The sequence below is a fragment of the Pristiophorus japonicus genome, chromosome 1 (assembly GCF_044704955.1).
Source record: "Pristiophorus japonicus isolate sPriJap1 chromosome 1, sPriJap1.hap1, whole genome shotgun sequence".
Taxonomy (NCBI): domain Eukaryota; kingdom Metazoa; phylum Chordata; class Chondrichthyes; family Pristiophoridae; genus Pristiophorus; species Pristiophorus japonicus.
In genome coordinates this window covers 8698842-8722932 of record NC_091977.1, presented here as the reverse complement: position 1 = coordinate 8722932, position 24091 = coordinate 8698842, and the positions used below count along the sequence as shown (strand labels likewise).

At 44.0% G+C, this 24091-nt stretch overlaps 1 protein-coding gene across 2 annotated transcripts in view; it reads right to left on the bottom strand.

Annotated features, from left to right (window-relative positions):
• The window catches only part of LOC139262123 (FYN-binding protein 1-like), a 307778-nt gene that overhangs the window by 219591 nt on the left and 64096 nt on the right, over nucleotides 1-24091 (bottom strand). The window lies entirely within an intron of this gene.

Sequence of the window (24091 nt, the reverse complement as noted above, 5' to 3'; positions counted from 1 at the left end):
GGTCCCTTTGTTCCTCTGTACTTTTCAGTGTCCGACCATTTAATGTGTATTCTCTTGCCTTGTTAGATCTCCCCAAATGAATTACCTCACACTTGTCCGGATTGAATTCCATTTGCCACTGTTCTGCCCATCTGATCAGTACATTGATATCTTCCTGCAATCCATTATCAACCACACAGCCGATTTTAGTATCATCACAAACTTCTTAACCATCCCCCAACATTCAAGTCCAAGTCATTGATATAAACCACAAAAAGCAAGGAACCCAGCACTGAGCCCTGCGGAACCCCACTGGATACAGCCTTCCCATCACAAAAACATCCATCAACCATTAACCTTTGCTTCCTGCGTCTGAGTCAATTTTGGATCCCTCTTTCCACTTTGCCCTGGAAAGTAATGGGCTATTACTTTCATGACCAGTCTGCCATGTGGGACCTTATCAAAGGCCTTGCTAAAATTCATATACACTACATCATACGCACTGCCCTCATCGACCCTCCTGGTTACCGCCTCGAAAAATTCAATCAAGTTAGTCAGACACGACCTTCCTTTAACAAATCCATGCTGACTGTCGCTGAATAATCCTTGTCTTTCTAAATGAAGATTTATTCTGTCCCTCAGGACTTTTTCCAATAATTTTCCCACTACCGAGGTTAGGCTGACTGACCTGTAATTACTCGGTCTATCCCTTTTTCCCTCTTTAAGCAAAGATACAACATTAATAGTCCTCCAGTCCCGTGGCACCATTCCTGGTTAGGATACGGGTAGCGGTGTTTTGGATAACATGTAATATACCGGAGAGGACGGAGTTGATTTATGAGGAAAGGTTGAGTAGGTTGAGCCTCTACTCATTGGAGAAGGAGAGGTGATCCTATTGAAATATATAAGATTATGAGGGGGTTTGACAAGATGGATGCAGAGAGGATGTTTCCACTGATCGGGGAGGCTAGAACTAGAGGGCATGATCTTAGAATAAGGGGCCGCCCATTTAAAACTGAGATGAGAAGGAATTTCTTCTCTCAGAGGGTTGTAAATCTTTGGAATTCGCTGCCTCAGAGAGCTGTGGAAGCTGAGTCATTGACTAAATTTAAGACAGAGATAGACAGTTTGCTAACGGATAAGGGAATAAGGGGTTATAGGGAGCGGGCGGGGAAGTGGAGCTGAGTCCATGATCGGATCAGCAATGATCGTATTAAATGGCGGAGCAGGCTCGAGGGGCCGCATGGCCTACTCCTGCTCCTATTTCTTATGTTCTAGAATGGATCACGGTACAGAAGGCCCGATCTGGAATATTCTTCTCCGACAACTTCAGGCATTCAAAGCTGGTCCTGGAGACAACAATAGGCAAGGCTCTGCCCAGAACGACAGGCCAGCAAGTACTTCTTGGTTCTCCTTATCGTGCTCCCACTCTCCCTCTTCGTGGTGTGCTACAGTATGGGACCTTGCCCGATAACTTGGCAACTCAAGACCAGGAATAGTTCAGGGGGCCAAATGCTGATGGGGATGTACAAAGAAAGCTGAAGCAGTGAAGCTTACGCTGAGCATGAACAGTTCCCCATAGTGCAGTAATCCACTTCCTGTGAGATCATGTGAAACATAAACTGCGGTTACAACAGGCCAGTGTGTATATGCACCGTCAGTACGGCAGGAATAAAATATACTGAGATATCACCAAGCAACAGAGCTGCTATTCTCCATAATATGCACAGAGGCTGCTATTCTCTATAATATACATAGGGGCTGCTATTCTCCATTATATACACAGAGGCTGCTATTCTCTATAATATACACAGGGGCGCTATTCTCTATAATAAACACGGGCTGCTATTCTCCATTATATACACAAGGACTGCTATTCTCCATAATATACACGGTGACTGCTATTCTCTATAATATACACAGGGGCTGCTATTCTCTATAATATACACAGGGACTGCTATTCTCTATAATATACACAGGGGCTGTTATTCTCCATTATATACACAGGGGCTACTATTCTCTATAATATACACAGGGGCTGCTATTCTCTATAATATACACAGGGGTTGCTATTCTCCATTATATACACACGGGCTGCTATTCTCTATAATATACACGGGGGTGCTATTCTCTATAATATACATAGGGGCTACTATTCCCTATAATATACACAGGGGCTGCTATTCTCTATAATATACACAAGGGCTGCTATTGTCCATAATATACACAGGGGCTGCTATTCTCTATAATATACACAGGGGCTGCTATTCTCTATAATGTACACAGTGACTGATATTCTCTATAATATACACAGGGGCTGCTATTCTCTATAATGTACACAGTGACTGGTATTCTCTATAATATACACAGGGTGCTATTCTCTATACTATACACGGGGGCTGCTATTCCCAACAATATACACAGGGACTGCTATTCTCTATAATATACACAGGGGCTGCTATTCCCTATAATATACCCAGAGGCTGCTATTCTCTATAATATACCCAGAGGCTGCTATTCTCTATAATTATTTTAAGAGCTTCTACAAGTGTGTAAAAAGGAAGAGAGTAGCAAAAGTAAACATTGGTCCCTTCGAGGCTGCGACAGGAGAAATTATTATGGAGCATAAGGAAATGGCAGAAACGTTAAACAAATATTTTTTATCTGTCTTTACAGTCGAAGATGCAAAAAGCTAACTTATAATGGTTGGGAACCAAGGGTCTAATGAAGGCGAGAAGCTTAATGTAATTAAAATAAATCGAGAAAAAGTATTAGAGAAGCTAATGGGACTAAAAGCTGACAAATCCCCTGGACCCGACAACCTGCATCTTAGGGTTCTAAAAGAGGTGGCTGCAGAGATACTGGATGCATTGGGTTTGATCCTCCACAATTCCCGAGATTCTAGAATGGTCCCAGTGGATTGGTACCCAATGTAACCCCGCTATTCAAGAAAGGAGGGAGAGAGAAAACAGGGAACTACAGGTCAGTTAGCCTGTTGGGAAAATGCTTGAATCCATTGTTAAGGAAGTGGTATCAGAGCACTTAGAAAATCATAAGATGATTAGGCAGAGTCAACATGCACGTTAGATAAAGGGGAACCAGTGGATGTAGCATATTTGGATTTCCAAAGGGCATTTGACAAGATGCCACATCAAAGGTTAGTACACAAGATAAGGGCTCATGGGATTGGTGGTAATATATTAGCATGGATAGAGGATTGGCTAACGGACAGAAAACAGAGAGTAGGGATAATCGGGTCTTTTTCAGGTTAGCAGGCTGTACCTAGTGGGGTGCCGCAAGGCTCAGTGCTGGGGCCTCAGCTACTCACAATCTATATTAATAACCTAGTTGAAGGGAACGATTGTAATGTATCTGTAATTATTTGCTTCATGGGTTCTTTGCTTAAGAATTCATAGCAACATATTGCTATTAAGAGCTAATTTTTTATTAGCAAAGGTTTGACAATCACACGACACATTTCCAGTTCATGCGCCAGGCTCAACCCAAATGGCTGGGGTTTTATTGAGTCTTGTGAACATCATGTGACTGGCTAAGCCACTCCCAACTCAATAGCTCTACAACTATTTTTGTGAAACAATAAATCAAGTTCCCCCTGATTAAAAGGGGGGGCACTAAAACCGACAAACTTAAACAAATTAAACTTTAGACATTTAGGATCAAATTAAAATTTGGTTGCCGGGGGTGACAATGCACTCCAGTCCCTCCGGTGCCCACCTCTCGCGGAAGGCTGCGAGCGTACCGGTGGACACCGCGTGCTCCATCTCCAGGGACACCTTGGCTCGGATGTAACCGCGGAAGAGAGGCAGGCAGTTGGGCTGAACGACCCCCTCGACTGCCCGCTGCCTGGACCGGCTGATGGCCACATTGGCCAGGCCCAGGAGCACTCTACGAGGAGGCCTTCTGACCTGCCCACTCCCCTCCGCACAGGGTGACCAAAGATCAAGAGCGTGGGATTGAAGTGCAGCCAGAATTTGAGGAGCAGCCCCTTCAAATATTGGGAGAGGGGCTGCAACCTCACACATTCAACATAGATGTGGAACATGGACTCCTCCAGACCGCAAAAATTCCAGGCGGCCTGGAAGTCCGTGATCCGACTTAAAAACCGATTGCACGGGACTGCTCCATGCAACACCCTCCAGACCAAGTCCCCAATAAATAAAGTTTGTGGATGACACTAAACTGGGTGGCGGTGTGAGCTGTGAGGAAACAGAAACATAGAAACATAGAAAATAGGTGCAGGAGTAGGCCATTCGGCCCTTCTAGCCTGCACCGCCATTCAATGAGTCCATGGCTGAACATGCAACTTCAGTACCCCATTCCTGCTTTCTCGCCATACCCCTTGATCCCCTTAGTAGTAAGGACTACATCTAACTCCTTTTTGAATATATTTAGTGAATTGGCCTCAACAACTTTCTGTGGTAGAGAATTCCACAGGTTCACCACTCTCTGGGTGAAGAAGTTTCTCCTCATCTCGGTCCTAAATGGCTTACCCCTTATCCTTAGACTGTGACCCCTGGTTCTGGACTTCCCCAACATTGGGAACATTCTTCCTGCATCTAACCTGTCTGAACCCATCAGAATTTTAAACGTTTCTATGAGGTCCCCTCTCATTCTTCTGAACTCCAGTGAATACAAGCCCAGTTGATCCAGTCTTTCTTGATAGGTCAGTCCCGCCATCCCAGGAATCAGTCTGGTGAACCTTCGCTGCACTCCCTCAATAGCAAGAATGTCCTTCCTCAAGTTAGGAGACCAAAACTGTACACAATACTCCAGGTGTGGCCTCACCAAGGCCCTGTACAACTGTAGCAACACCTCCCTGTCTCTGTACTCAAATCCCCTCGCTATAAAGGCCAACATGCCATTTGCTTTCTTAACCGCCTGCTGTACCTGCATGCCAACCTTCAATGACTGATGTACCATGACACCCAGGTCTCGTTGCACCTCCCCTTTTCCTAATCTGTCACTATTCAGATAATAGTCTGTCTCTCTGTTTTTACCACCAAAGTGGATAACCTCACATTTATCCACATTATACTTCATCTGCCATGCATTTGCCCACTCACCTAACCTATCCAAATCCCTCTGCAGCCTCATAGCATCCTCCTCGCAGCTCACACTGCCACCCAACTTAGTGTCATCCGCAAATTTGGAGATACTTCATTTAATCCCCTCGTCTAAATCATTAATGTACAATGTAAACAGCTGGGGCCCCAGCACAGAACCTTGCGGTACCCCACTAGTCACTGCCTGCCATTCTGAAAAGTACCCATTTACTCCTACTCTTTGCTTCCTGTCTGACAACCAGTTCTCAATCCATGTCAACACACAACCCCCAATCCCATATGCTTTAACTTTGCACATTAATCTCTTGTGTGGGACCTTGTTGAAAGCCTTCTGAAAGTCCAAATATACCACATCAACTGGTTCTCCCTTGTCCACTCTACTGGAAACATTCTCAAAAAATTCCAGAAGATTTGTCAAGCATGATTTCCCTTTCACAAATCCATGCTGACTTGGACCTATCATGTCACCATTTTCTAAATGCGCTGCTATGACATCCTTAATAATTGATTCCATCATTTTACCCACTACTGAGGTCAGGCTGACCGGTCTATAATTCCCTGTTTTCTCTCTCCCTCCTTTTTTAAAAAGTGGGGTTACATTGGCTACCCTCCACTCGATAGGAACTTATCCAGAGTCAATGGAATGTTGGGAACTGATCCAGAGTCAATGGAATATTTGCAGAACAACTATACCCCCTAGTTTTAGTTTCCCCTATGAGTGGAAATATCTTCTCTGCATCCACCTTGTTGAGCCCCCTCATTATCTTTTATGTTTCGATAAGATCACCTCTCATTCTTCTGAACTCCAATGTGTATAGGCCCAACCTACTCAATCTATTTTCATAAGTCAACCCCCTCATCTCCGGAATCAACCTTGTGAACCTTCTCTGAACTGCCTCCAATGCAAGTATATCCTTCCTTAAATACGGAGACCAAAACTGCATGCAGTACTCCAGGTGTGGTCTCACCAATACCCTGTACAATTTTAGCAGGACTTCTCTGCTTTTATACTCTATCCCCCTTGCAAGAAAGGCCAACATTCCATTTGCCTCCTGGTTACTTGCTGTACCTGCATAATAACTTTCAGTGTTTCATGCACAAGGACCCTCAGGTCCCTCTCTACTGCAGCACTTTACAATTTTTACCCGTTTAAATTATGATTTGCTTTTCTATTTTTTCTGCTAAAATGGATAACCTCACATTTTCCCACATTATGCTCCATCTGCCAATTTTTTGCCCACTCACTTAGCCTGTCTATATCCCTTTGCAAACTTTTGTGTCCTCCTCACAATTTGCTTTCCCACCCATCTTTGTATCATCAGCAAACTTGGCTACATTATACTCAGTCCCTTCATCCAAGTCATTACTATAGATTGTAAATAGTTGAGGCCCCAGCACTGATCCCTGCAGCACCCCACTAGTTACTGTTTGCCCACCGGAAAATGACCCATTTATCCCAACTCTCTGTTTTCTGTTATTTAACCAATCCTCTATCCATGCTAATATATTACCCCCAACCCCGTGAACTTTTATCTTGTGCAGTAACCTTTTATGTGGCAACTTATCGAATGCCTTCTGGAAATCCACATCCACTGGTTCCCCCTTATCCACCCTGCTTGTTACATCCTCAAAGAACTCCAGCAAATTTGTCAAACATGATTTTCCTTTCATAAAACCATGCTTGACTGTATTATACTTTTCCAAATGTCCTGCTACTGCTTCCTTAATAATGGACTCCAGCATTTTCCCAACGACAGATGTTAGGCTAACTGGTCTATAGTTTCCTACTTTCTGTCTGCCTCCTTTTTTTAAATAGGGGCGTTACATTTGTGATTTTCCAACCCGCTGTGACCTTCCCAGAATCCAGGGAATTTTGGTAGATTACAACAATGCATCCACTATCTCTGCAGCCACTTCTTTTAAAACCCAAGGTTACAAGCTAACAGGTCCACCTTTAGTCCCATTATTTTACTGAGTTCTACTTCTTTAGTGATAGTGATTGTATTAAGTTCCTCCCTCCCCATAGCCCCTTGATTATCCACTATTGGGATGTTTTTAGTGTCTTCTACTGTGAAGACCGATAGAAAATATTTGTTCAAAGTCTCTACCATTTACCTGTTCTCCATCATTAATTCCCCAGTCTCATCCTCTAAGGGACCAACATTTACTTTTGTCACTCTTTTCCTTTTTATGTAGCTGTAGAAATTCTTATTATCTGTTTTTATATTTTGTGCTAGTTTGCTTTCATAATCTAGCTTCCCTCTCTTTATTATATTTTTAGTTGTACTTTGCTGGCTTTTAAAAGTTTCCCAATCCTCTGGCCTCCCACTAGTCTTGGCCATTTTATATGCCCTTGTTTTCAATTTGATACCATCCCTTATTTCCTTAGTTAGCCACGGATGGTTATCCCTTCTCTTAGTCCTTCCTTCTCATTGGAATATATTTTTGTTGAAATATCGCCTTAAATGTCTGCCACTACTCATCAACTGGCTAAGTTAATGGGCAAAAATTTGGCAGATGGAGTATAATGTTGGAAAGTGTGAGGTCATGCACTTTGGCAGAAAAAATCAAAAAGCAAGTTATTATTTAAATGGAGAAAGATTGCAAAGTGCCGCAGTACAGCGGGACCTGGGGGTACTTGTGCATGAAACACAAAAGGTTAGTATGCAGGTACAGCAAATGATCAGGAAGGCCAATGGTATCTTGGCCTTTATTGCAAAGAGGATGGAGTATAAAAGCAGGGATGTCTTGCTACAGCTATATAAGGTATTGGTGAGGCCACACCTGGAATACTGCATGCAGTTTTGGTTTCCATATTTACGAAAGGATATACTTGCTTTGAGGCAGTTCAGAGAAGGTTCACCAGTTGATTCCGGAGATGAGGGGGTTGACTTATGAGGAAAGGTTGAGTAGGTTGGGCCTCTACTCATTGGAATTCAGAAGAATGAGAGGTGATCTTATCGAAACATATAAGATTATGAGGGGGCTTGACAAGGTGGATGCAGAGAGGATGTTTCCACTGATGGGAGAGACTAGAACTAGAGGGCATAATCTTAGAATAAGGGGCCGCCCATTTAAAACTGAGATGAGGAGAAATTTCTTCTATCAGAGGGTTGTAAATCTGTGGAATTCGCTGCCTGAGAGAGCTGTGGAAGTTGGGACATTGAATAAATTTAAGATAGAAATAGACAGTTTCTTAAACGATAAGGGGATAAGGGGTTATGGGGAGCGGGTGGGGAAGTGGACCTGAGTCCATGATTAGATCAGCCATGATCGTATTAAATGGTGGAGCAGGCTCAAGGGGCCGTATGGCCTCGTCCTGCTCCTATTTCTTATCTTCTTATGTCCCACACTTTAATTTGTTTTCCCCAATCCACTTTAGCCAACTCTGCCTTCGTACCTTTATAGTCTCCTTTATTTACGTATGCAGGTACAGCAAGCAATAAGGAAGGCAAATGGCATGTTGTCCTTTATTGCAAGAGGATTGGAGTATAAGACTGAGGAAGTCTTGCTACAATTGTACAGGGACTTGGTGAGACCACACCTGGAGTACTGCGCACAGTTTTTGTTATGTATTTAACCCCTTGCAACCTGTATTACACTACCACCAGAGGGCCCACCTGTTGGAGTCCCAAGGGATCCCAGCATTCTTTGGGAGCACTGTATATAAGCAGGCCACCCACGAGGTACCTGCACTCTGGAGTCTTATTAAAGGAGCTAAGGTCATACTTGCTCATTGTACATAGTACTCAGTTTCATCCTTTAGTATGAACGCATCAGTTTTCGTCTCCTTATCTAAGGATGGAAATACTTGCCTTGGAGGCGGAGCAGCAAAGGTTAACTAGACTGATTCCTGGGATGAGAGGGCTGTCTTATGATGAGAGATTGTGTAGAATGGGCCTAAACTCTCTGGTGTTTAGAAGAATGAGAGATGATCTCATTGAAACAGACAGGATTCTGAAGGGGATTGACAGGGTGGATGCAGGGAGGATGTTTCCCCTGACTGGAGAGTCGAGAACTCAGGGGCACAGTTTGCGGATAAAGAGTAAGCCATTTAAGACTGAGATGAGGAGGAATTCCTTCATAGAAACATAGAAACATAGAAAATAGATGCAGGAGTAGGCCATTTGGCCCTTCGAGCCTGCACCGCCATTCAATAAGTTCATGGCTGATCATTCCCTCAGTACCCCTTTCCTGCTTTCTCTCCATATCCCTTGATCCCTTTAGCCGTAAGGGCCATATCTAACTCCCTCTTGAATATATCCAATGAACTGGCATCAACAACTCTCTGCGGCAGGGAATTCCACAGGTTAACAACTCTCTGAGTGAAGAAGTTTCTCCTCATCTCCGTCCTGAATGGCCTACCCCTTATCCTAAGACTATGTCCCCTGGTTCTGGACTTCCCCAACATCGGGAACATTCTTCCCGCATCTAACCTGTCCCGTCCCATCAGAATCTTATGCATTTCTATGAAATCCCCTCTCATCCTTCTAAACTCTAGTGAATAAAGGAATAAAGGCCCAGGTAATCCAGTCTCTCCTCATACATCAGTCAAACCATCCCTGGAATCAGTCTGGTGAACCTTTGCTGCACTCCCTCAAAAGCAAGAACGTCCTTCCTGAGATTGAGAGACCAAAACTGAACACAATATTCCAGGTGAGGCCTCATCAAGGTCCTGTGCAACTGCAGTAAGTCCTCCCTGCTCCTATACTCAAATCCCCTAGCTATGAAGGCCAACATACCATTTGCCTTCTTCACCGCCAGCTGTACCTGCATGCCAACTTTCAATGACTGATGAACCATGACACCCAGGTCTCATTGCAACTCCCCTTTCCTAATCTGCTGCCATTCAGATAATATTCTGCCTTCGTGTTTTGCCCCCAAAATGGATAACCTCACATTTATCCACATTATACTGCATCTGCCAAGCATTTGCCTACTCGCCTAACCTGTCCAAGTCACCCTGCAGCCTCTTAGCGTCCTCCTCACAGCTCACACCACCACCCAGTTTAGTGTCAGCTGCAAACTTGGAGATATTACACTCAATTCCTTCATCCAAATCATTGATGTATATTGTAAAGAGCTGGGGTTCCAGCACTGAGCCCTGCGGCACTCCACTAGTCACAGCCTACCATTCTGAAAAGGACCCGTTTATCCCGACTCTCTGCTTCCTGTCTGCCAACCAGTTCTCTATCCACGTCAGTACATTACCCCCAATGCCATGTGCTTTGATTTTGCACACCAATCTCATGTGCGGGACCTTATCAAACGCCTTTTGAAAGTCCAAATACACCACATCCACTGGTTCTCCCTTGTTCACTCTGCTAGTTACATCCTCAAAAAATTCCAGAAGATTCGTCAAGCATGATTTCCTTTTCATAAATCCATGCTGACTTGGACTGATCCTGTCACTGCTTTCCAAATGCGCTTTAATGACTGATTCCAACATTTTCGCCACTACAGATGTCAGGCTAACTGGTCTATAATTTCCCGTTTACTCTCTCCCTCCTTTTTTAAAAAGTGGTGTTTTTTAGGGCCACTTCCTTAAGTACTCTGGGATGCAGACTATCAGGCCCTGGGGATTTATCGGCCTTCAATCCCATCAATTTCCCTAACACAATTTCCCGCCTAATAAGGATATCCTTCAGTTCCTCCTTCTCACTAGACCCACTGTCCCTTAGTACATTCGAAAGGTTATTTGTGTCTTCCTTCGTGAAGACAGAACCAAAATATTTGTTCAATTGGTCTGCCATTTCTTTGTTCCCCATTATGAATTCACCTGAATCCGACTGCAAGGGACCTACATTTGTCTTCACTCAGAGGGTTGTGAATCTTTGGAATTCTGTGCCCCAGAAGGCTGTGGATGCTGAGTCTCTGAATATGTTCAAGGCTGAGATAGATAAATTTTTGGAGTCTAATGCAATCAAGGGATGTGAAGATTGGGCGGGAAGGTGAAGTTGAGATTGATGATCAGCCATGATCTTATTGAATGGCGGAGCAGCCTCGAGGGGCTGTATGGCCTACTCCTGCTCCTATTTCTTATATTGTTATGCACAGCGGCTGGGTTGGGTCTAGAACACTGCCCTGTGGAACTCCTGCAGCGATGACCTGGGGCTGTGATGAATGACCTCCAACAACCACAACCACCTTCATTTGTGCTAGGAGTGCGAGCAGCAGGGAGTCCGGGGACGTCGGAGCGGCCTATAAAGGCCCAGCAGTGTCGGAGAGGCGGAAGATCGGAGGAGAGGCCTATAAAGGCCCAGCAGTGCCGGAGAGGCGGGAGGTCAGTGAAGAGGCCTATAAAGGCCCAGCATAGAAACATAGAAACATAGAAAATAGGTGCAGGAGCAGGCCATTCAGCCCTTCTAGCCTGCACCGCCATTCAATGAGTTCATGGCTGAACATGAAACTTCAGTACCCACTTCCTGCTTTCACGCCATACCCCTTGATCCCCGAGTAGTAAGGACTTCATCTAACTCCCTTTTGAATATATTTAGTGAATTGGACTCAACTACTTCCTGTGGTAGAGAATTCCACAGGTTCACCACTCTCTGGGTGAAGAAGTTTCTCCTCATCTCGGTCCTAAATGGCTTACCCCTTATCCTTAGACTGTGACCCCTGGTTCTGGACTTCCCCAACATTGGGAACATTCTTCCTGCATCCAACCTGTCCAAACCCGTCAGAATTTTAAACGTTTCTATGAGGTCCCCTCTCACTCTTCTGATCTCCAGTGAATACAAGCCCAGTTGATCCAGTCTTTCTTGATAGGTCAGTCCCACCATCCCGGGAATCAGTCTGGTGAATCTTCGCTGCACTCCCTCAATAGCAAGAATGTCCTTCCTCAAGTTAGGAGACCAAAACTGTACACAATACTCCAGGTGTGGCCTCACCAAGGCCCTGTACAACTGTAGCAACACCTCCCTGCCCCTGTACTCAAATCCCCTCGCTATGAAGGCCAACATGCCATTTGCTTTCTTAACCGCCTGCTGTACCTGCATGCCAACCTTCAATGACTGATGTACCATGACACCCAGGTCTCGTTGCACCTTCCCTTTTCCTAATCTGTCACCATTCAGATAATAGTCTGTCTCTCTGTTTTTACCACCAAAGTGGATAACCTCACATTTATCCACATTATACTTCATCTGCCACGCATTTGCCCACTCACCTAACCTATCCAAGTCACTCTGTAGCCTCATAGCATCCTCCTCGCAGCTCACACTGCCACCCAACTTAGTGTCATCCGCAAATTTGGAGATACTACATTTAATCCCCTCGTCTAAATCATTAATGTACAATGTAAACAGCTGGAGCCCCAGCACAGAACCCTGCGGTACCCCACTAGTCACTGCCTGCCATTCCGAAAAGTACCCATTTACTCCTACTCTTTGCTTCCTGTCTGACAACCAGTTCTCAATCCACGTCAGCACACTACCCCCAATCCCATGTGCTTTAACTTTGCACATTAATCTCCTGTGTGGGACCTTGTCGAAAGCCTTCTGAAAGTCCAAATATACCACATCAACTGGTACTCCTTTGTCCACTTTATTGGAAACATCCTCAAAAAATTCCAGAAGATTTGTCAAGCATGATCTCCCTTTCACAAATCCATGCTGACTTGGACCTATCATGTCACCATTTTCCAAATGCGCTGCTATGACATCCTTAATAATTGATTCCATCATTTTACCCACTACTGAGGTCAGGCTGACCGGTCTATAATTCCCTGCTTTCTCTCTCCCTCCTTTTTTAAAAAGTGGGGTTACATTGGCTACCCTCCACTCGATAGGAACTGATCCAGAGTCAATGGAATGTTGGAAAATGACTGTCAATGCATCCGCTATTTCCAAGGCCACCTCCTTAAGTACTCTGGGATGCAGTCCATCAGGCCCTGGGGATTTATCGGCCTTCAATCCCATCAATTTCCCCAACACAATTTCCCGACTAATAAAGATTTCCCTCAGTTCCTCCTCCTTAATAGACCCTCTGACCACTTTTATATCCGGAAGGTTGTTTGTGTCCTCCTTAGTGAATACTGAACCAAAGTACTTGTTCAATTGGTCTGCCATTTCTTTGTTCCCCGTTATGACTTCCCCTGATTCTGACTGCAGGGGACCTACGTTTGTCTTTACTAACCTTTTTCTCTTTACATACCTATAGAAACTTTTGCAATCCGCCTTAATGTTCCCTGCAAGCTTCTTCTCGTACTCCATTTTCCCTGCCCTAATCAAACCCTTTGTCCTCCTCTGCTGAGTTCTAAATTTCTCCCAGTCCCCAGGTTCGCTGCTATTTCTGGCCAATTTGTATGCCATTTCCTTGGCTTTAATACTATCCCTGATTTCCCTAGATAGCCACGGTTGAGCCACCTTCCCTTTTTTATTTTTACGCCAGACAGGAATGTACAATTGTTGTAATTCATCCATGCGGTCTCTAAATGTCTGCCATTGCCCATCCACAGTCAACCCCTTAAGTATCATTAGCCAATCTATCTTAGCCAATTCATGCCTCATACCTTCAAAGTTACCCTTCTTTAAGTTCTGGACCATGGTCTCTGAATTAACTGTTTCATTCTCCATCCTAATGCAGAATTCCACCATATTATGGTCACTCTTCCCCAAGGGGCCTCGCACAATGAGATTGCTAATTAATCCTCTCTCATTACACAACACCCAGTCTAAGATGGCCTCCCCCCTAGTTGGTTCCTCGACATATTGGTCTAGAAAACCATCCCTTATGCACTCCAGGAAATCCTCCTCCACCGTATTGCTTCCAGTTTGGCTAGCCCAATCTATGTGCATATTAAAGTCACCCATTATAACTGCTGCACCTTTATTGCATGCACTCCTAATTTCCTGTTTGATGCCCTCCCCAACATCACTACTACTGTTTGGAGGTCTGTACACAACTCCCACTAACGATTTTTGCCCTTTAGTGTTCTGCAGTTCTACCCATATAGATTCCACATCATCCAAGCTAATGTCTTTCCTAACTATTGCATTAATCTCCTCTTTAACCAGCAATGCTACCCCACCTCCTTTTCCTTTTATTCTATCCTTCCTGAATGTTGAATACCCCTGGATGTTGAGTTCCCAGCCCTGATCATCCTGGAGCCACGTCTCCGTAATCCCAATCACATCATATTTGTTAACATCTATTTGCACAGTTAATTCATCCACCTTATTGCGGATACTCCTTGCATTAAGACTTCAGGCTTGCTTTTTTAACACCCTTTGTCCTTCTAGAATTTTGCTGTACAGTGACCCTTTTTGTTCTTTGCCTTGGGTTTCTCTGCCCTCCACTTTTCCTCATCTCCTTTCTGTCTTTTGCTTTTGCCTCATTTTTGTCTCCCTCTGTCTCCCTGCATAGGTTCCCATCCCCCTGCAATATTAGTTTAACTCCTCCCCAACAGCACTAGCAAACACTCCCCCTAGGACATTGGTTCCGGACCTGCCCAGGTGCAGACCGTCCGGTTTGTACTGGTCCCACCTCCCCCAGAACCGGTTCCAATGTCGGAGAGGCGGGAGTGCGTGGTGTCGGGAGGCCTATAAAGGCCCAATCGGTGCAGCTGCAGCAGGGAGGCAAAAAAGAAGTAGAAAGAAATCGAAAGGTGACGTCACAGCCAAGGGGGTAAGTGATTGGCTGGTGATTGGTAAGTAGTTTTTCTTTTTCTTTTCTATATCAGTAAGTAACCTTTTAGCATTGTTGTTGCCAATTTAAGTTTATCTAGGAGTTAAGTCATGGCAGGAGAGCTTGGACACGTGTTATGCTCCTCCTGTACTATGTGGGAAGTCAGGGATGCTTCCGGTGTCCCTGACGACTACGTGTGCGGGAAGTGTATCCGGCTGCAGCTCCTGATGGACCACGTTGCGGCACTGGAGCTGCGGGTGGATGAACTCTGGAGCATCCACGATGTTGAGAATGACGTGAATAGCACGTTTAGTGAGTTGGTCTTACCGCAGGTAAAGGGTACACAGCCAGATAGAGGATGATGGCCAACAGGAAGAGCAGTGGAAGGAAGGTAGTGCAGGGGTCCCCTGCGGTCATCCCCCTGCAAAACAGATACACTGCTTTGAGTACTGTTGAGGGGGATGACTCATCAGGGGAGGGCAGCAGCAGCCAAGTTCATGGCACCGTGAGTGGCTCTGCTGCACAGGAGGGCAGGAAAAAGAATGGGAGAGCTATAGTGATAAGGGATTCAATTGTAAGGGGAATAGATAGGCGTTTCTGCGGCCGCAACCGAGACGCCAGGATGGTATGTTGCCTCCCTGGTGCAAGGGTCAAGGATGTCTCGGAGCAGGTGCAGGACATTCTGAAAAGGGAGGGTGAATAGCCAGTTGTCGTGGTGCATATAGGTACCAACGATATAGGTAAAAAAAGGGATGAGGTCCTACGAGACGAATTTAGGGAGCTAGGAGCTAAATTAAAAAGTAGGACCTCAAAAGAAGTAATCTCAGGATTGCTACCAGTGCCACGTGCTAGTCAGAGTAGGAATCTCAGGATAGCTCAGATGAATACATGGCTTGAGCAGTGGTGCACAAGGGAGGGATTCAAATTCCTGGGACATTGGAACCGGTTCTGGGGGAGTTGGGACCAGTACAAACCAGACGGTCTGCACCTGGGCAGGACCGGAACCAATGTCCTAGGGGGAGTGTTTGCCAGTGCTGTTGGGGAGGGGTTAAACTAATATGGCACGGGGTATAGAAACCTCTGCAGGGAGACAGAGGGAAGTAGAATGGGGGCAGAAGCAAAAGATAGAAAGAAGAAAAGTAAAAGTGGACGGCAGAGAAACCTAAGGCAAAAAGGGCCACATTACAGCAAAATTCTAAGGAGGCAAAGTGTGTTAGAAAGACAAGCCTGAAGGCTCAGTGCCTCAATGCGAGGAGTATTTGGAATAAGGTGGACGAATTAACTGCGCAGATAGCAGTTAACGGATATGATGTAATTGGCATCACGGAGACATGGCTCCAGGGTGACCAAGGCTGGGAACTAAACATCCAGGGGTATTCAACATTTAGGAGGGATAGACAGAAAGGAAAAGGAGGTGGGGTGGCATTGCTGGTTAAAGAGGAAATTAATGCAATAGTAAGGAAGGACATTAGCTTGGATGATGTGGAATTGGTATGGGTAGAACTGTGGAATACCAAAGGGCAGAAAACGCTAGTGGGAGTTGTGTACAGGCCACCAAACAGTACTAGTGAGGTTGGGGACAGCATCAAACAAGAAATAAGGGATGCATGCAATAAAGGTACAGCAGTTATCATGGGTGACTTTAATCTACATATTGATTGGGCTAACCAAACTGGTAGCAATACGATGGAGGAGGATTTCCTGGAGTGTATTAGGGATGGTTTTCTGGACCAATAGGTCGAGGAATCAACTGGAGGGCTGGCCATCCTAGACTGGGTGATGTGTAATGAGAAAGGACTAATTAGCAATCGTGTTGTGCGAGGCCCTTTGGGGAAGAGTGACCATAATATGGTAGAATTCTTTATTAAGATGGAGAGTGACACAGTTAATTCGGAAACTAGGGTCTTGAACTTAAGGAAAGGTAACTTCGACAGTATGAGACGTGAATTGGCTAGAATAGACTGGCAAATGATATTTAAAGGGTTGACGGTGGACAGGCAATGGCAAACATTTAAAGATCACATGGATGAACTTCAGCAATTGTACATCCCTCTCTGGAGTAAAAATAAAATGGGGAAGGTGGTTCAACCGTGGCTAACAACGAAAATTAAGGATAGTGTTAAATCCAAGGAAGAGGCATATAAATTGGCCAGAAAAAGCAACAAACCTGAGGACTGGGAGAAATTTAGAATTCAACAGAGGAGGACTAAGGGTTTAATTAGGAGGGGGAAAATAGAATACGAGAGGAAGCTTGCAAGGAACATAAAAACTGACTGCAAAAGCTTCGATAAATATGTGAAGAGAAAGAGATTAGTGAAGACAAATGTAGGTCCCTTGCAGTCAGATTCAGGTGAATTTATAATGGGGACCAAAGAAATGGCAGACCAATTGAACAAATACTTTGGTTCTGTCTTCACGAAAGAAGACACAAATAACCTTCCGGATGTATTAGGGGACCGAGGGTCTAGTGAGAAGGAGGAACTGAAGGATATCCTTATTCGGCGGGAAATTGTGCTAGGGAAATTGATGGAATCGAAGGCCGATAAATCCCCAGGGCCTCATAGTCTTCATCCCAGAGTACTTCAGGAAGTGGCCCTAGAAATAGTGGATGCATTGGTGATCATTTTCCAACAGTCCATCGACTCTGGATCAGTTCCTATGGACTGGAGGGTAGCTAATGTAACACCACTTTTTAAAAAAGGAGGGAGAGAGAAAACGGTAATTATAGACCTGTTAGCCTGACATCAGTAGTGGGGAAAATGTTGAAATCAATCATTAAGGATGAAATAGCAGCGCATTTGGAAAGCAGTGACAGGATCGGTCCAAGTCAGCATGGATTTATGAAGGGGAAATCATGCTTGGCAAATCTTCTGGAATTTTTTGAGGATGAAACTAGCAGAGTGGACATGGGAGAACCAGTAGATGTGGTGTATTTGGACTTTCAAAAGGCTTTTGACAAGGTCCCGCACAAGAGATTGGTGTGCAAAATCAAAGCACATGGTATTGGGGGTAATATACTGACATGGATAGAGAACTGGTTGGCAGTCAGGAAGCAGAGAGTCGGGATTAATGGGTCCTTTTCAGAATGGCAGGCAGTGACTAGTGGAGTGCTGCAGGGCTCAGTGCTGGAACCCCAGCTCTTTACAATATACATTAACGATTTGGATGAAGGAATTGAGTGTAATATCTCCAAGTTTGCGGATGACACTAAACTGGGTGGTGGTGTGAGCTGTGAGGAGGACTCTAAGAGGCTGCAGGCTGACTTGGACAGGTTAGGTGAATGGGAAAAAGCATGGCAGATGCAGTATAATGTGGATAAATGTGAGGTTATCCATTTTGGGGGCAAAAACACGAAGGCAGAATATTATCTGAATGGCAGCAGATTAGGAAAAGGGGAGGTGCAACGAGACCTGGGTGTCATGGTTCATCAGTCATTGAAAGTTGGCATGCAGGTACAGCAGGCGGTGAAGAAAGAAAATGGTATGTTGGCCTTCATAGCTAGGGGATTTGAGTATAGGAGCAGAGAGGTCTTATTGCAGTTGTACAGGGCCTTAGTGAGGCCTCACCTGGAATATTGTGTTCAGTTTTGGTCTCCTAATCTGAGGAAGGACGTTCTTGCTATTGAGGGAGTGCAGCGAAGGTTCACCAGACTGATTCCAGGGATGGCTGGGCTGTCATATGAGGAGAGAATGGATCAACTGGGCCTTTATTCACTGGAGTTTAGACGGATGAGAGGGGATCTCATAGAAACGTATAAGATTCTGACGGGACTGGACAGGTTAGATGCCGGAAGAATGTTCCGATGTTGGGGAAGTCCAGAACCAGGGGACACAGTCTTAGGATAAGGGGTAGGCCATTTAGGACTAAGATGAGGAGAATCTTCTTCACTCAGAAATTTGTTAACCTGTGGAATTCCCTACTGCAGAGAGTTGTTGATGCCAGTTCATTGGATATATTTAAGAGGGAGTTCGATATGGCCCTTACGGCCAAAGGGATCAGGGGGTATGGAGAGAAAGCAGGAAAGGGCTACTGAAGGAATGATCAACCATGATCTTATTGAATGGCGGTGCAGGCTCGAAGGGCCTAATGGCCTATTCCTGCACCTATTTTCTATGTTTCTATGTTTCTATCGCCCATATTTGCTGAAAAGTGGAAGCTAGCGCCCGATTATCGCCCATTTATCGCCGGCCCAACTTTTGGCATGCACGAATGTGCTGCATCACCCGGCCTATTTAAAAAAAAAATGACATCATCCTCGTGCAAGGCCGAGAATAGTGTGTATAATGGAAACTTGCGCCCGATTATGGCCCAGATTATTGCCGAGCGCTACTTTCGGCATTTCGCCCACAATTCGCCCAAATGATCGCTGGCCCAAAAGACGCTGAAGAAAAGCTGCTGTCACCTGACCTTAAGTTGGTGCTACTCGGCATTACGGAGAGGATCTGTTGGCAAAGGCTGCTTCAAGTGCTTGCCATAGAATCAATTTGTGAGTGATTTTAAGGGCCTTTTTGACTCTTGCCAATCATCTGATCAGATGTGTATTTGACGAGGACAAATTAAGGGCATTTATAGCGATTTATAGTGATGGGGCCTGTAATTTCTCAACTAGTATTGGTCTCTAATCACATGCTGCAGACTGAAGATGGGAGAAGGTATATTATAGAACATTATGTGCCCAATCAAAGGGATGGCAGACTGCTGCGGAGGAGGAGACATTACACCCAACGCATTTACAGGGATAAGCGATCATATCTGGACTTGTCAACTAACATGTGTGATAGAAGGCTACGCTTCCGAAAGGAGGTCATCAGTGAGATATGCCAGCTAATTAAGGGAGATCTGCAGTCTACCAGCACCATAAGGACCACACCTGCCCGTTGAGGTAAAGGTTACTGTGGCACTTTCCTTCTGCGCATCGGGCTCCTTTCAGGCCTCAGCTGGCGACATTTGCATTCTCTCTCAGCATGCCACACATTGCTGCATTCGACAGGTGACTGAAGCCCTTTACGCACGCAGGATGGACTTTACAAATTTCCCTATGACTAGGGAGGCTGAGAGGGCTTTGGGTTTCTTGCGAATAGCAAACTTCCCCAAGGTGCAGGGAGCAATAGACTACGCACTTCGTCCTGCGGGCACATTTACAGGATGCAGAGGTGTTTCGGAACCGAAAGGGATTCCGCTCCCTGAATGTGCAGCTCGTTGTCGACCACATGCAAATAATCATGGCATTAAATGCAAATTTTGCAGGAGGCATCCATGATGCGCACATCTTGTGTGAGAGCACTGTGTCTGACCTGTTTAAGAGTCAGCCACAAGGTCACGGTTGGATGCTGGGGGATAAAGGATATGGCTTTGCTAGTTGGCTCGTGACTCCCGTGCGTAAGTCCCAGATGGAAACCAAGAAGCGCTACGATGAAGCCATATAGCCACACGCAATATTGTAGAAAAGACGATTGGTTCAGATGCCTGGACCACTCGGAAGGATTATTACTATTCAGAATAGCAGCCCCTGTGTATATTATAGAGAACAGCAGATCCTGTGTATATTATAGAAAATAGCAGCCCCTGTGTATATTATAGAGAATACCAGCCCCTGTGTATATTATAGAGAATAGCAGCCACTGTGTATATTATAGAGAATAGCAGCCCCTCTGTATATTATAGAGAATAGCAGCCCCTCTGTATATTATAGAGAATAGCAGCCCCTCTGTATATTATAGAGAATAGTGCCTCGTGTATATTATAGAGAATAGCAACCCCTGGGTATATTATAGAGAATAGTGCCCCCTGTGTATATTATACAGAGTAGCAGCCGCTGTGCATATTATAGAGAATAGCGCCCCTGTGTATATTATAGAGAATAGCAGTCCCTGTGTATAATATAGAGAATAGCAGTCCCTGTGTCTATTATAGAGAATAGAGTCCCGTGTATATTATAGAGAATAGCAGCCCCTGGGTATATTATAGAGAATAGTGCCCCTTGTGTATATTATAGAGAGTAGCAGCCGCTGTGCATATTATAGAGAATAGCGCCCCTGTGTATATTATAGAGAATAGCAGTCCCTGTGTATAATATAGAGAATAGCAGTCCCTGTGTATATTATAGAGAATAGAGCCCCGTGCATATTATAGAGAATAGTGCCCCCTGTGTATTTTATAGAGAATAGTGACCCCTGTGTATATTATAGGGAACAAAATCCCCTGTATATATTATAGAGAATAGTGCCCCCGTGTATATTGTAGAGAATAGTGCCCCCTGTGTATATTATAGAGAATAGCAGCCCCCTGTGTATATTATAGAGAATAGCGCCCCCTGTGTATATTATAGAGTACCAGCCGCTGTGCATATTATAGAGAATAGCGCCCCTGTGTATATTATAGAGAATAGCGCCCCCTGTGTATATTATAGGGAATAGCAGTCCCTGTGTATATTATAGATAATAGCAGCCCCTGTGTATATTTTAGAGAATAGCAGTCCCTGTGTATATTATAGGGAATAGCAATCCCTGTGTATATTATAGAGAATAGCAGCTCCTATGTATATTATAGGGAATAGCAGTCCCTGTGTATATTATAGAGAATAGCAGCCCCTGTTTATATTATAGAAAATAGCAGCCCCGATGTATATTATAGAGAATAGCAGCCCCTATGTATATTATAGAGAATAGCAGTCACTGTGTATATTATAGGGAATAGCAGCCCCTGTGTATATTACAGAGAATAGCAGCCCCTGTTTATATTGTAGAGAATAGCAGCCCCCGTGTATATTATAGAGAATAGCAGCCCCTATGTATATTATAGAGAATACCAGCCCCTGTGTATATTATAGAGAACAGCAGTTCCTGTGTATATTATAGAGAATAGCAGTCCCTTTGTATATTATAGGAAACAGCAGCCCCTGTGTATATTATAGAGAATAGCAGCCACTGTGTATATTATAAGGAATAGCAGCCCCCATGTATATTATAGAGAATAGTGCCCCGTGTATATTATAGAGAATAGCAGCCCCTGGGTATATTATAGAGAATAGTGCCCCCTGTGTATTTTATAGAGAATAGTGCCCCCTGTGTATATTATAGGGTACAAAATCCCCGGTATATATTATAGAGAATCGTGCCCCCGTGTATATTATAGAGAATAGTGCCCCCTGTGTATATTATAGGGAATAGCAGTCCCTTTGTATATTATAGGAAACAGCAGCCCCTGTGTATATTGTAGAGAATAGCAACCACTGTGTATATTATAAGGAATAGCAGCCCCTCTGTATATTATAGAGAATAGCAGCCCCTCTGTATAATATAGAGAATAGCAGCCCCCATGTATATTATAGAGAATAGTGCCCCGTGTATATTATAGAGAATAGCAGCCCCTGGGTATATTATAGAGAATAGTGCCCCCTGTGTATTTTATAGAGAATAGTGCCCCCTGTGTATATTATAGGGTACAAAATCCCCTGTATATATTATAGAGAATCGTGCCCCCGTGTATATTATAGAGAATAATGCCCCCTGTGTATATTATAGGGAATAGCAGCCCCCTGTGTATATTATAGAGAATAGCGCCCTCTGTGTATATTATAGAGAGTAGCAGCCGCTGTGCATATTATAGAGAATAGCGCCCACTGTGTTTATTATAGAGAATAGCAGTCCCTGTGTATATTATGGAGAATAGCAGCCCCTGTGTATATTATGGAGAATACCAGCCCCTGTGTATATTATAGAGAATAGTAGCCCCTGGGTATATTATAGATAATAGTGCCACCTGTGTATATTATAGAGAATAGCAGCCCCTGTGTATATTATAGAGAATAGCAGCCCTCTGTGTATATTATAGAGAATCGCAGCCCCTGTGTATATTATAGAGAATAGCAGCCCCTGTGTATATTATAGAGAATCGCAGCCCTGTCTATATTATAGAGAACAGCAGTTCCTGTGTATATTATAGAAAATAGCAGCCCCTGTGTATATTATAGAGAATACCAGCCCCTGTGTATATTATAGAGAACAGCAGCCCCTGTCTATATTGTAGAGAATACCAGTCCCTGTGTATATTATAGGAAACAGCAGCCCCTGTGTATATTATAGAGAATAGCAGCCATTGTGTATATTATAGAGAATAGCAGCCCCTCTGTATATTATAGAGAATAGAGCCCCGTGTATATTATAGAGAATAGCAGCCCCTGGGTATATTATAGAGAATAGTGCCCCCTGTGTATTTTGTAGAGAATAGTGCCCCCTGTGTATATTATAGGGAACACAATCTCCTGTATATATTATAGAGAATAGTGCCCCCGTGTATATTATAGAGAATAGTGCCCCCTGTGTATATTATAGGGAATAGCAGCCCCCTGTGTATATTATAGAGAATAGCGCCCCCTGTGTATATTATAGAGAGTAGCAGCCGCTGTGCATATTATAGAGAATAGCGCCCCTGTGTATATTATAGAGAATAGCACCCCCTGTGTATATTATAGGGAATAGCAGTCCCTGTGTATATTTTGGAGAATAGCAGTCCCTGTGTATATTATAGAGAATAGCAATCCCTGTGTATATTTTAGAGAATAGCAGCTCCTGTGTATATTATAGGGAATAGCAGTCCCTGTGTATATTATAGGGAATAGCAGCCCCCGTGTATATTATAGCGAATAGCAGCCCCTTGGTATATTATAGAGAATAGCAGCTCCTGTATATATTATAGAGAATAGTAGTTCCTGTGTATATTATAGATAATAGTGCCGCCTGTGTATATTATAGGGAATAGCAGTCCCTGTGTATATTATAGATAATAGCAGCTCCTGTGTATATTTTAGAGAATAGCAGTCCCTGTGTATATTATAGGGAATAGCAGTCCCTGTGTATATTATAGAGAATAGCAGCTCCTGTGTATATTATAGAGAATAGAAGTTCCTGTGTATATTATAGAGAATAGCAGCCCCTTTTTATATTATAGAGAATAGCAGCCCCTATGTATATTATAGAGAATAGCAGCCCATATGTATATTATAGAGAATAGCAGTCACTGTGTATATTATAGGGAATAGCAGCCTCTGTGTATGTTATAGAGAATAGCAGCCCCTGCTTATATTGTAGAGAATAGCAGCCCCCGTGTATATTATGGGGAATAGCAGCCCCTGTGTATATTATAGAGAATAGCAGTTCCTGTGTATATTATAGAGAATAGCAGTCCCTGTGCATATTATAGCGAATAGCAGCCCCTGTGTATATTATAGAGAATAGCAGCTCCTGTATATATTATAGAGAATAGTAGTTCCTGTGTATATTATAGATAATAGTGCCGCCTGTGTATATTATAGAGAATAGCAGCCCCTGTGTATATTATAGGGAATAGCAGCCCCTTTGTATATTATAGAGAATAGCAGTTCCTGTGTATATTATAGATAA